The following is a 12,207-nucleotide window of genomic DNA, read 5'->3' on the forward strand; positions in this document are numbered from 1 at the left end:
CTCCCACTCGCCAAGCGCAGTACTGACTCCTGAACGGCTCCCTGACTCACCTATTGCTGTTCTTTGGACCCTATGATCACTAGGCTACACAGCTGATGCCCCCTGGACTGTTTCAATAACACGGTACCTCATTTTGTTAATCTGTTGGCCGCAGCCTCGAACTCAGGTCCTGTATGTACTTAACTGACCCGCTCTGCCCATTCATCTCCATTTATCCGTTGTTATCTTAACTCTCCCGATCAACACCTGTGACTGCTTTATGCCTCTATCTAATGTCAATATGCCTCTCTCTAATGCCAATATGCCTGGTTTCACTGTAGAGCCCTCAGTCCCAATCATCTTGCCTTAGATAGCTCTTTTGTCCCAACCCCCACACATGCGGAGACCTCACCTGGCTTAACTGGTCCCACCAGAGACGAAACCTCTCTCATCGTCACTCAACGCCTAGGTTTACCTCCTCTGTACTCACATCCTACCATATCCTTGTCTGTACATTATGTCCTGAATCTATTTTCCATGCCCAGAAATCTGCTCCTTTTATTCTGTAACGCACTAGGCGACCAGTTCTTATAGCCCTTAGCCGTACCCTTTTCCTACTCCTCCTCTGGTGATGTAGAGGTTAACTCAGGCCCTGTAGACCCCAGAACCACACCTATTCCCCAGGCGCTATCATTTGTTGACTTCTGTAACCGTAAAAGCCTTGGTTTCATGCATATTAACATCAGAAGCCTCCTCCCTAAGTTTGTTTCATTCACTGCTTTAGCACACTCTGCCAACCCTGATGTCCTAGCCATGTCTGAATACTGGCATATGCCACCAAAAATTCTGAAATTTCCATCCCCAACTACAGCATTTTCCGCCAAGATAGAACTGCCAAAGGGGGCGGGGTCGCAATCTACTGCAGAGATAGTCTGCAGAGTTCTGTCATGCTATCCAGGTCTGTGCCCAAACAGTTCGAGCTTCCACTTCTAAAAATCTACCCTTCCAGAAACAAGTCTCTCACTGTTGCCGCCTTCTATAGACCCCCCTCAGCCCCCAGTTGTGCCCTGGACTCCGTATGCGAATTGATTGCCCCCCATTTATTTTCAGAGTTCGTACTGTTAGGTGACCTAAACTGGGATATGCTTAACACCCCGGCTGTTTTACAATCTAAGCTAGATGCATGCCCTCAATCTCACACAAATGATCAAAGAACCTACCAGCTACAACCCCAAATCTGTAAACACTGGCACCCTCATAGATATCATCCTGACCAACCTGCCCTCTAAATACACCTCTGCTGTCTTCAACCAGGATCTCAACAATCACTGCCTCATTGTCTGCGTCCGTAATGGGTCTGCGGTCAAACGACCACCCCTCATCACTGTCAAACGCTCCCAAAAACACTTCAGCGAGCAGGCCTTTCTAATCGACCTGGCTCGGGTATCCTGGAAGGATATTGACCTCATCCCGTCAGTAGAGGATGCCTGGTTGTTCTTTAAAAGTGCTTTCCTCACCATCTTAAATAATCATTCCCCATTTAAAAAATGTAGAACTAAGAACAGATATAGCCCTTGGTTCACTCCAGACTTGACTGCCATTGACCAGCACAAAAACATCCAGTGGTGCACTGCTTTAGCATCGAATAGCCCCCGCGATATGCAACTTTACAGGGAAGTTAGGAACCAATATACACAGTCAGTTAGGAAAGCAAAGGCTAGCTTTTTCAAACAGAAATTTGCATCCTGCAGTAGAAATTCCAAAAAGTTTTGGGACACTGTAAAGTCCATGGAGAATAAGAGCACCTCCTCCCATCTGCCCACTGCACTGAGGCTAAGAAACACTGTCACCACCGATAAATCCACGATAATCGAGAATTTCAGCATTTTTCTACAGCTGGCCATGCTTTCCACCAGGCTACCCCTACCCCGGCCAACAGCTCTGCACACCACGCGGCAACTTGCCTAAGCCCCCTCTTCTCCTTCACCCAAATACAGACACTGATGTCCTGAAAGAGCTGCAAAATCTGGACCCCTACAAATCAGCTGGGCTAGACAATCTGAACCTTCTCTTTCTAAAATTATCTGCCGCAATTGTTGCAACCCCTATTCAATCCTACCCCTGTTCAACCTCTCTTTTGTATCGTCTGAGATCCCTAAAGATTGGAAAGCTGCCGCAGCCATCACCTTCTTCAAAGGGGGAGTCACTCTAGACACAAACTGTTATAGACCTATATCCATCCTGCCCTGCCTTTCTAAAGTCTTCGAAAGCCAAGTTAACAAACAGATCACCGACCGTTTCGAATCCCACCGTACCTTCTCCACTATGAAATATGGTTTCAGAGCTGGTCATGGGTACACCTCAGCCACGCTCAAGGTCCTAAACGATATCATAACCGCCATCGATAAAAGACAGTACTGTGCAGCCGTCTTCATTGACCTGGCCAAGGCTTTCGACTCTGTCAATCACCGCATTCTTATTGGCAGACTCAACAGCCTTGGTTTCTAAAATGACTGCCTCGCCTGGTTCACCAACTACTTCTCAGATAGAGTTCAGTGTGTCAAATCGGAGGGCCTGTTGTCCGGACCTCTGGCAGTCTCTATGGGGGTGCCACAGGGTTCAATTCGTGGGCCGACTCTCTTCTCTGTATATATCAATGATTTCGCTCTTGCTGCTGGTGATTCTCTGATCCACCTCTATGCAGATGACACCATTCTGTATAATTCTGGCCCTTCTTTGGACATTGTGTTGACAAACCTCCAGACAAGCTTAAATGCCATACAACACTCCTTCCGTGGCCTCCAATTACTCTTAAATGCTAGTAAAACTAAATGCATGCTTTTCAACCGATCGCTGCCCGCACCCGATCGGCCGACTAGCATCACTACTCTGGATGGTTCTGACTTAGGTATTTGTAGTTGTCCACATATTCTAGGTGTCTGGTTAGACTGTAAACTCTCCTTCCAGAGTCACATTAAGCATCTCTAATCCACAATTAAATCTAGAATTGGCTTCCTATTTCGCAACAAAGCCTCCTTCACTCATGCTGCCAAACATACCCTCGTAAAACTGACCATCCTACCGATCTTTGACTTCGGCGATGTCATTTACAAAATAGCCTCTTATACTCTACTCAGCAAACTGGATGTAGTCTATCACAGTGCCATCCATTTTGTCACCAAAGCCCCATATACTACCCACCACTGCGATCTGTATGCTCTCGTTGGCTGGCCCTCACTACATATTCATCGCCAAACCCACTGGCTCCAGGTCATCTATAAGTCTTTGCTAAATAAATCCCTGCCTTATCTCAGCTCACTGGTCACCATAGCAACACCCACCCGTAGCACACACTCCAGCAGGTATATTTCATTGGTCATCCCCAAAGCCAACTCTGCCTTTGGCCGCCTTTCCTTCCAGTTGTCTTCTGCCAATGACTGGAACGAATTGCAAAAATCACTGAAGCTCGAGACTTATATCTCCCTCACTAACTTTCAGCATCAGCTGTCAGAGCAGCTTACTGATCACTGCACCTGTACACAGCCCATCTGTAAATAGCCCACCAAACTACCTCATCCCCATATTGTTATTTATTTTTGCTCTTTGCACCCCAGTATCTCTACTTGCACATCATCATCTGCAAATCTATCACTCCAGTGTTAATGCTAAATTGTAATTATTTCACCACTATGGCCTATTCATTGCCTTACCTCCCTAATCTTACTACATTTGCACACACTGTATATAGATTTTTCTATTGTGTTATTGACTGTACGTTTGTTTATCCCATGTGTAACTCTGTGTTGTTTGTGTCGCACTGCTTTGCTTTATCTTGGCCAGGTCACAGTTGTAAATGGGCCAGTTGGGCTACACTGCATGTTATTACATTGCACACTTTCTGCCTGTGTACATCTGTTCTACAATGTGCCAGCAGCATAGAATGAGACCCTTTGTTGGCTGTACACCTGGCATACCCCTTTTTATCCACCTTATCCACGGAAAGTGTGTGGTGTTCCTTTTCACCTCTACTGGCATCCAGCTTAAGCCAGGCCCAGCTCCAGCTACACTTGATACCTGAATCCACTTGTTAAACAAGCAAAGCCTCATTTTCACCTAATCCTCTCATTCTGAAATGAACCACATAGATGGAAAACATTAGTTCATAGATAGCTAACTAATTAACTACGTTAACACAGATTTCCAGAGTCCAGTGAGCAATTAACGTTATAGCTTGAGGAACGGCAACGAGTCGTATACCAGTTAATACTGTAGCTAATTGGTTCCTCGAGTTAACGTTACCTCATCTGATGTTGAAACGTTAATTTATCAAATTTTCACATTATAAACTAAATTATTTGATCAGCTAAGTTAGCTAAAGTTGCTCAACATTTGCTAGCTAGTGGAGAATTTGATCCAGGTACTGTAGCAAGATACTTAACAATGCTAACAAGTATTGTTTCGCCACATTTGCTCCCTAACCTCAAACTTTCCAAATGCCAGTTGTTTTTCGGTTACAGCTCATGAAGTACGCTTCATCACCTTCTCACCTCCATCTCCAGGCTTCTCACCTACCTCTTCGTTGTTGATCAGGTGACGCGCTAGTGTGTTGTAACTGGCAAACTGCCTTTCCACTCTCCGCTGTCTTTCCAGAGCGCGTTCTGATGCTGTAATTAAGCTAGCTGGTTGTCTCTTCTTTCAGTCGCGTGCTGCATTCTGTTATGTGATCGACTGGCTGAGCCCAGGCTCGAGCCTTGGATACAGACAGTATTGCTCAAAACACGCATCACTGGTTCGCTTACAGCCATTAGTGACCCAAACGCGCATATTAGAGCCCCCCAACATTGATTTTTTTATCGGATCTACACGAATCACGTAGCTGACCTATTCTGGATTAAAAACAGTGAATTTGGCGAAAGGTGACTAGTTTGCATCCCTGTATAGTTCATTCTTACATGCTCTATGTTTGATCTGCTTTTGAAAGCAAAAGTCGAATTGAAAACATTAATTGCATTGTTGAATTCGATTTTCATAATAGCAAGCTATGACTGATGGTTTGGATAGCTAAACTAGCAATTATGTTTGTTTGGTTACCAAGGCTACTACTGTACCTATCTAGTTAACTTGCTACCTACTTCAGTGGATATTTAACACATTTTTACCTGCAAATGAACACATTTCTTTGCGTCAAATGTGTTAAATTATAGCGATAATATAAAAAGGGATAATCAACTCAGAGCTTATATGCGTTTGCTGGAAAATAATGCAACTCCGTGTCATTCATTATTTTCCATTGCCTCTCGTTGATTATCCCTTACATATTCTGTTTAGTTTCAATTTTAAGAAACGTGACAGGAAACCTGCCCTGTACACGTCACTTTAGGTGAAATACAATACCAGCAGAGAAACAGGTAACCCATTATTAAACATGTAACCCCATCAATAAAAATTTTGTCCAGACTAAAACAGTTCGTCAAACAAAAAACAGTTGCTTAGTAACCGGATACCATCATCAAAGATTTTTTATAACTAAACCAAAATAGACCACAACCTGTCATTTCAAATGGGAACAAATGAGCCATAGTGGGCAGAACAAGCAAGGAGGTGGGAAGAGCCAAGCACGAGCTAGCGAGATCCTATTGGCCATTCTAGCAATAATTTGAATATTTCCGTTAGGGGACGCCTACTCTGTAAAGTGCGGTGTGCTCAATTCGCCTTTGTACGCCTTCTAAACAACGCACTTTTTTAAAACTTTGGCAAATGGTAGTTTACAAAAAAAGTATACAAAAAAACTAAGTCCACTCTGTTCATAATATATTATAGTTTTGGGGACAGAAAACGGAATTAAGATCAAATGTTTTATCGATGAGTAAATTCGCAGCATGTGGGCCAAAATCCATTTTGTTCCATCGTCTCTCCCTGCCGGCCACTGGGCTTCCTCTCACTACCATATTTGGTAGTGAGTGAAACTGTCAACCGGATGCTTCACATTTATACATCCGGTGAAATATCTGTCTCATTGTTCTCTGTGCCATGTTCTGTGGAGAAAAAAGTGATAGTTCAAATATTTGCATAATCGTTGTGATTGGAGGATATCTGTGAAGGTGATCGAATCAGCATCAAATCTTCTGTTCTAGAGCTCATTAATGATAGAATGTTCATATTTGAAGATGGCAGAAAGGCCCATCTCTTTGGTACATGGAGCACAGGGAGTGGACTAACTAAAGAGACTTGTATCCAGGCTAGTATTATTGTACCAAGTTTGATACTTGTATCATAAAGTGGAATTTATCGGTATCTATCGTGTTTTTATCCGCTGGATTATGACGAGGTCCTCCTTTGAGTAGCCTGTTGCCTTCACTATAAATGTAATATTTCATCTAATTGAAGCAATGCTTTAGCCAAAGAAGAAAATGCTGGAATTAAATCTTACCTTGAAGTTGTATCTTTAGTTAATGTTCCCGTTATTTATGCAATCACACGAGCTCCGTAATCCTCTCAAACTAGCTAGCCCATTAGAAAAGTGGCAGAAGAACCGTAACCATGGTGTTCTGTCCTCTCGTTCCAGTGCTTCTATTGCCTCCCCGTGCGCAAATAGTTTTGGAAGTACGTCATCAATGATCAAATATATAATTTTGGTGTGGTGTGTGCAGCTCTGACGGAATTTAAAATGTATATATTGCATATATTCGACCTGTCTTCGAACTAAATTGTTACTTGCATTGTAGTAGCACTGGCCCCATGCATATAGACTTGTAAAAACTTTATTTACAAATAGGCCTACAAGTACACAACAGTGGGCTACACCAGGGGGCAGCAATAGCCTATAAAATGTAATCACAATAATAGAAACCCCCAAGATGCGTACATTGTAGAAAATAATAACTTAATGACAAAGCATTTTTATTTGGATAGGAAATATTATTTTTTAGACAATGTTAAAATGTAGGCCTATTGTTTCACTTTAAGATATAACTGTTATGGAGTGGTTTGCTGTGTGTTGGATTCAATGTATTGGACTATAGAGAAAGGTTGTTAATTAAGGTAATTGTATCATTTTGACGAAATCATCAGTTGAAGTGTTCATGTCAAATGTGTGTGTGTGTGCAGGATGGATGACTTTTATAGTTTCCTATGAGGCATGAAAGTTCCGGGGGATACTGTAAGAAAGATGGAGAAGGTGCAAAAGTGTAGGTTAAATCAAGATAGTGTTGTTTACCTGTAATCAAGCTATTGTGAGCAGCAGTGCTGATCCTTATCACATGAAGAGTTCAGGAAGAGTTATTTTCTTTCCTGCATTAGATTGATGATAGTGTGCTTCCACACATGAGTGATGAGCAGCTGCGCACCTACCTACCATCCTATGAGGATGGCCTTGCCATTCTCACATACTGCAGGCAGAAGACAAAATGCCCTTTGAAATGAAAGCAAAACTGTTTGACAGAGCCATCAGTCAAACAGAGCAATCAGTCAACAGATCAGTCAACAGATCAATCGCCGCAGGAAGCAGGCTCATGTGGGGAGACAAAATCAAGAAATGCTCTGCAGAACAACAGAAAAATGTAAGTGGGGTGGATTATGTATCAGAGGAAGAAGTAAACTTTTGTGCAAGTCATTGCCAGGTGAGGTGGGGGGACCCGCAAATGTGATGTCCCCAAGGACAGTAGAAAAAAATAACAAAAAAAAAATGGCAGAGAATTTATATTTTCCAAATGTAGAACATTATCATGGAAAAACCTAAGACTTTGATCTGACTGATACAAAGAGCATTCAAATGTACAAAAAATATTAAATCACAAAGGGTAATATAATGAGGTTCTACCTGACAACAAAAGTATGTGAAGAGGCAAATTAAACTAATGAAAGAGAAGAAGCAAATGTTGCTGCTCATGACAATGAAACACCCTACCACCAATGCAGCAAAGAGTAGAACCCTAGTTGTCCATTGAGAACAAAGTACTTAAGGAACTGATCCACCATTTCTGTGATGACACCACTTGAAGCTGATGTTCAGATCAAACTCAGTCTTCCTGATGGAAAGTACGAACAGGCCACTGATGAGGGCGGAGTTCTGGGGGACTGTTTATCTGAGTTCTGGGAGTTTTACCACCAGTGTACCATGGGTAGTGCATTCAAGTTGCCATTTCATCGATACGACTTTGGGGAAAAGGAGTGGCAAAGTGTAGGCCACATTATTGCAGTAGGATGGAAAAAGGAGCGATACCTACTTTTGAAAGTGGCTCCAGCAATATTGGAACAAACAGCTTCTGGATAACTTCTTGAAGTACATAACCGAAAAGAAGCACTTGACCTTAGAGGTCTGTCGGTCGGATTTCAGCAGTGTAGATCCAGAGGCGTTGACAGATATCCTGGATGTTAACAGCTGGCAAAAGAAGGCAAAAGCAGACAACCTGGAAGAGGAGTTGTTGCACAAAACTCTGATTCAAGAGCCAGCATACATCATAGAGCAGTTGGCGACTACACTCTATCCACTGAAACAGGAGATGACAGAGATCTGTGGTGCTTAGGAAGACCTACAGCCAACGGGAAGAAAAGTGAAGAATTCCATGTTTTTTCCAACTACCATGACACACAGGAAAGGACATCCAGCGATATACAGTTCATTCAGATTATGGATTAAATAAATAATTTTCCTTCCCAATGTACACACAATACCCCATAATGACAAAGCGGAAACAATTTTTGAAATGTTTGTGAATTTATTCAAATAAAAAAACATAAATACCTTTTTTACATTGGTATTCAGACTCTTTGCTATGAGACTCAAAATTGAGCTCAGGTGCATCCTGTTTCCGTTGATCATCCTTGAGATGTTTCTACAACTTGTTTGGAGTCTACCTGTGGTAAATTCAATTGATTGGACATGATTTCGAAAGGCATAGACCTGTCTATATAAGGTCCCACAGTTGACAGTGCACGTCAGAGCAAAAACCAAGAAATGAGGTTGAAGGAAGTGTCCGTAGAGCTCAGAGACATGATTATGTCGAGGCACAGATCTGGGGAAGGGTACCAACATTTTTTTTAAATGGAAGAAGTTTGGAACCACCAAGTCCCTTCCTAGAGCTGTTCGCCCGGCCAAACTGAGCAATCGAGGGAGAAGGGCCTTGGTCAGGTAGGTGACTAAGAACCTGATGGTCACTCTGACAGAGCTCCAGTTTGCCAAAAGGCACCTGCTTGGAGTTTGCCAAAAGGCACATAAAAGACTCTCAGATCATGAGAAACAAGATTCTCTGGTCTGATGAAACCAAGAGAGACTAGTCAGGATCGAGGGAAAGATGAACAGAGCAAAGTACAGAGAGATCCTTGATGAAAACCAATTTGGATAATACCTCTGTTAGAACAAAGGTAGTTGTATGTTTCCTGGTCAAATCTAGATATATTATAGCCTATTCTTCACGATTCAATGGGTACGTACAGTATCGGCAGGTAGCCTAGTGGTTAGAGTGTTGGCCCAGTATGGGAAAGGTTGCTGGATCGAATCCCCGAGCTGACAAGGTAGAAAGTAGTCATTCTGACCCTGAGCAAGGCATTAACCCACTGTTCCCTGGATGTTGAGGGGTTGGATTAAATGCGGAAAACACATTTCAGTTGTACAACTGACTAGGTATCCTATCATTAATTTATATTCCTATTCCTATCATTAATTTATAAGTAAAAAAAATGTATGTAGCAACTGCAGATTGGCCCTTTAAGTGAGAGAAGAAGCTATAATCCTCAACACCCAGTCCATCAAGGATCATTTGATGAAGTCTATAATTTCATACATACAGATCATCAGACATTATAAGGTGGTGTTCTGCCATGAGTTCAACACAAAGGTGAAACACATCCTCATTACAAGTGAGGTCTTTAAAAGCACAGTCCTCACGACAAGTATCAGCTTCCCTACGGTCCACAGGTTGTAAGTAGTTCTGGGCTCCGTACAGGTTGGGGAACGCATACATCATTATTGGCCGACCATTGGGAGCCAGAGTGTTGTGGGATGGCCTTATTCAGTGGTTGCTCCATGCATAAACCACTTAATCCAGCTCCTCCTAGACAGAGGAAATAATGTGGGATTCCACTGAACTTGCACATTAGTTGACACTGATTTGACACATAGCTGAAGAGAGGCTTAAAAAGTTGCTTACCAGGAGACAATGTTATTGATACTGTACATAAAGTTGGAAATTCATAGGGTTATAAAGCATACTCAAATTAAGTTAATTTGCACATGTACTGGAATACACACAGTACAATGACATGGGTACTAAATCAGACTACTCAAAACTGGATCAGAAATGTGTCTAGGAAAATGTGTGCAAAGTGCCGATCTCCTCTAAGCTGGTCAAAATGGTCCATCCAAAACTAGCAACATTTGCTTCTCAGAGTGAGCCATAAACGCTCAATTCTTTGATTTCCAGTGCTGGGCCCAAAGTGACACAGTCTGTTCCAGCCTCATCCACAGAGTGACGCAGACATTTTTGCATCTCTGCAATATGGGTATTTTCAGTTCCATGATCAAGCCTCAATCTATGGGGGCATCCCGTTACTGTCACTCACAGCATCCATGAAATACCTAGCGATGATCTTAGGGTCATTGTTTGTCTTGTAGCCTTCTAGCCATGTAATTTTGCATGAAAACCAGTCAAATGGGCCGAAACCGTTATATTCTCAACTTCTCAGGTGGTTCCTTGTTCCCAGGTTGGCACCCTCACCATCCAGGAGAAGTTGACTGACAGTTTCCCTGTCGGTAACTATTCAGGCCATCCAACATTTCTGGTGCATTCACCGGTAGCCATGCTGTCGACCTAATGTTTGAAGCTGCTGTTGTATGAAAGAGAGCACCTATGCTCCATCAGTTTTGTTTTTAACCCGCAAGAGCTGATTCCTGCTTAGAACTCTCTCTATGATCTGAAAACGAATTGTTATGTTGTGTGAATCCAAGCCGGAAGTAGTCCTCAATGATATTGTCCATTGCTGATGTAAGAAATTAAGAAAATTAGGTGCTTATCAGGGCCACAAATACACCCCAACCAATCATTGTATAACAATAGACATGGGGAGTCTTGAGACATGGACAAAGTAGGTAACCCCCCGCCCCTCTAATTACACATATTACAATATCAGATACGCCACAGAAAAGAATAACCCAAATTATCATAAAAAGCAGCACAATATTATCAACTCTGTCAGATAACATATACATTTTATATTTATTGTCCTAAACAGGACATTGACACACACACACAATGTGTAGCTTAATGGACCACAGGAATGTCTTTACCTGGAAGGTTATTGCTGTACTGATCTATGCAACATGAATAGATGGAAATCACCACACAATGCTACAAATGAAGAAACATATCCTATATCTCGAAATGTTTAGATAGTATTTCGACATTTTTAGGTAGTATCTCGAATTAGTATTTCAAAATGTTGACTTGATATATCTAAAAATCTTGAGATAATATCGACTTTAAAAAATGTTTTGTTTTAGGCACCACACCTTGTGCACCTCTTGCAAATGCATTTCTTGTGTTTAATAATATACAGTATTTATCCTTCAATCAGTTTTGTCATTAAGTCTATTGTAGTATGGCTTATTTCTACTGAATGTACACAAAATCAAATTTTTGATAATGGGCTTCTATAAAAACTAGACAACAACTGCTATTGGACAATATAGGGCATCATGTGGGCCTTTTGCATCTGTAATTAAAAAGTTACTCAAACAGTATTTAATCACTATTGTGTTGATTGATTAATTCCAGTCAATCATTTTGGATTGATAAGGTCTAGGTAGCCTAGCCACCCGAGGTTTGAATTTGAACTAAATTTGATCACATTCACATTTTCTCTTAACACAAATAAATATGCCTGATTTAGGCTATAAATACGTGCCTTACCACTTCCCCTGGTGCATAGGCTTCTCTAACCTACCTAAAGCTGTAAAAAAAAAAAAAAAAAATTCTCACAAAAGTAATGCTCAAATGTTTAGGATAGGATCTCGAAATGTTTATATAGTATCTCGACATTTTTAGTTAAGTATCTACAAATGTAGAGTAAGTATCGACCCAAAAAATTGTGGTGGAATGGCCTTTCATAGATTAGCCTAATAATCATTTAAAAAAAGATTACGCCTACTATGATGCATTGGGTGAATTTAGAGTAGGACGCAATATTAATAGAATAAGACAAATATATATGGCCTACTAAAGCAGGTGATGC

At 41.6% G+C, this 12,207-nt stretch overlaps 1 protein-coding gene across 1 annotated transcript in view; it reads right to left on the minus strand.

Annotated features, from left to right (window-relative positions):
• Positions 1–6,724, minus strand: part of LOC129868538 (unconventional myosin-Ic-like) — a 53,261-nt gene extending 46,537 nt beyond the window's left edge. Inside the window, exon 1 of the mRNA XM_055942624.1 lies at positions 6,410–6,724. The gene's annotated coding sequence lies outside the window, so the exon portion shown is untranslated. The remainder of the gene's footprint in view (positions 1–6,409) is intronic.
• Between the last annotated feature and the right edge of the window lie 5,483 nt (positions 6,725–12,207).

This window comes from Salvelinus fontinalis, chromosome 13 (assembly GCF_029448725.1).
Source record: "Salvelinus fontinalis isolate EN_2023a chromosome 13, ASM2944872v1, whole genome shotgun sequence".
Lineage (NCBI taxonomy): Eukaryota > Metazoa > Chordata > Actinopteri > Salmoniformes > Salmonidae > Salvelinus > Salvelinus fontinalis.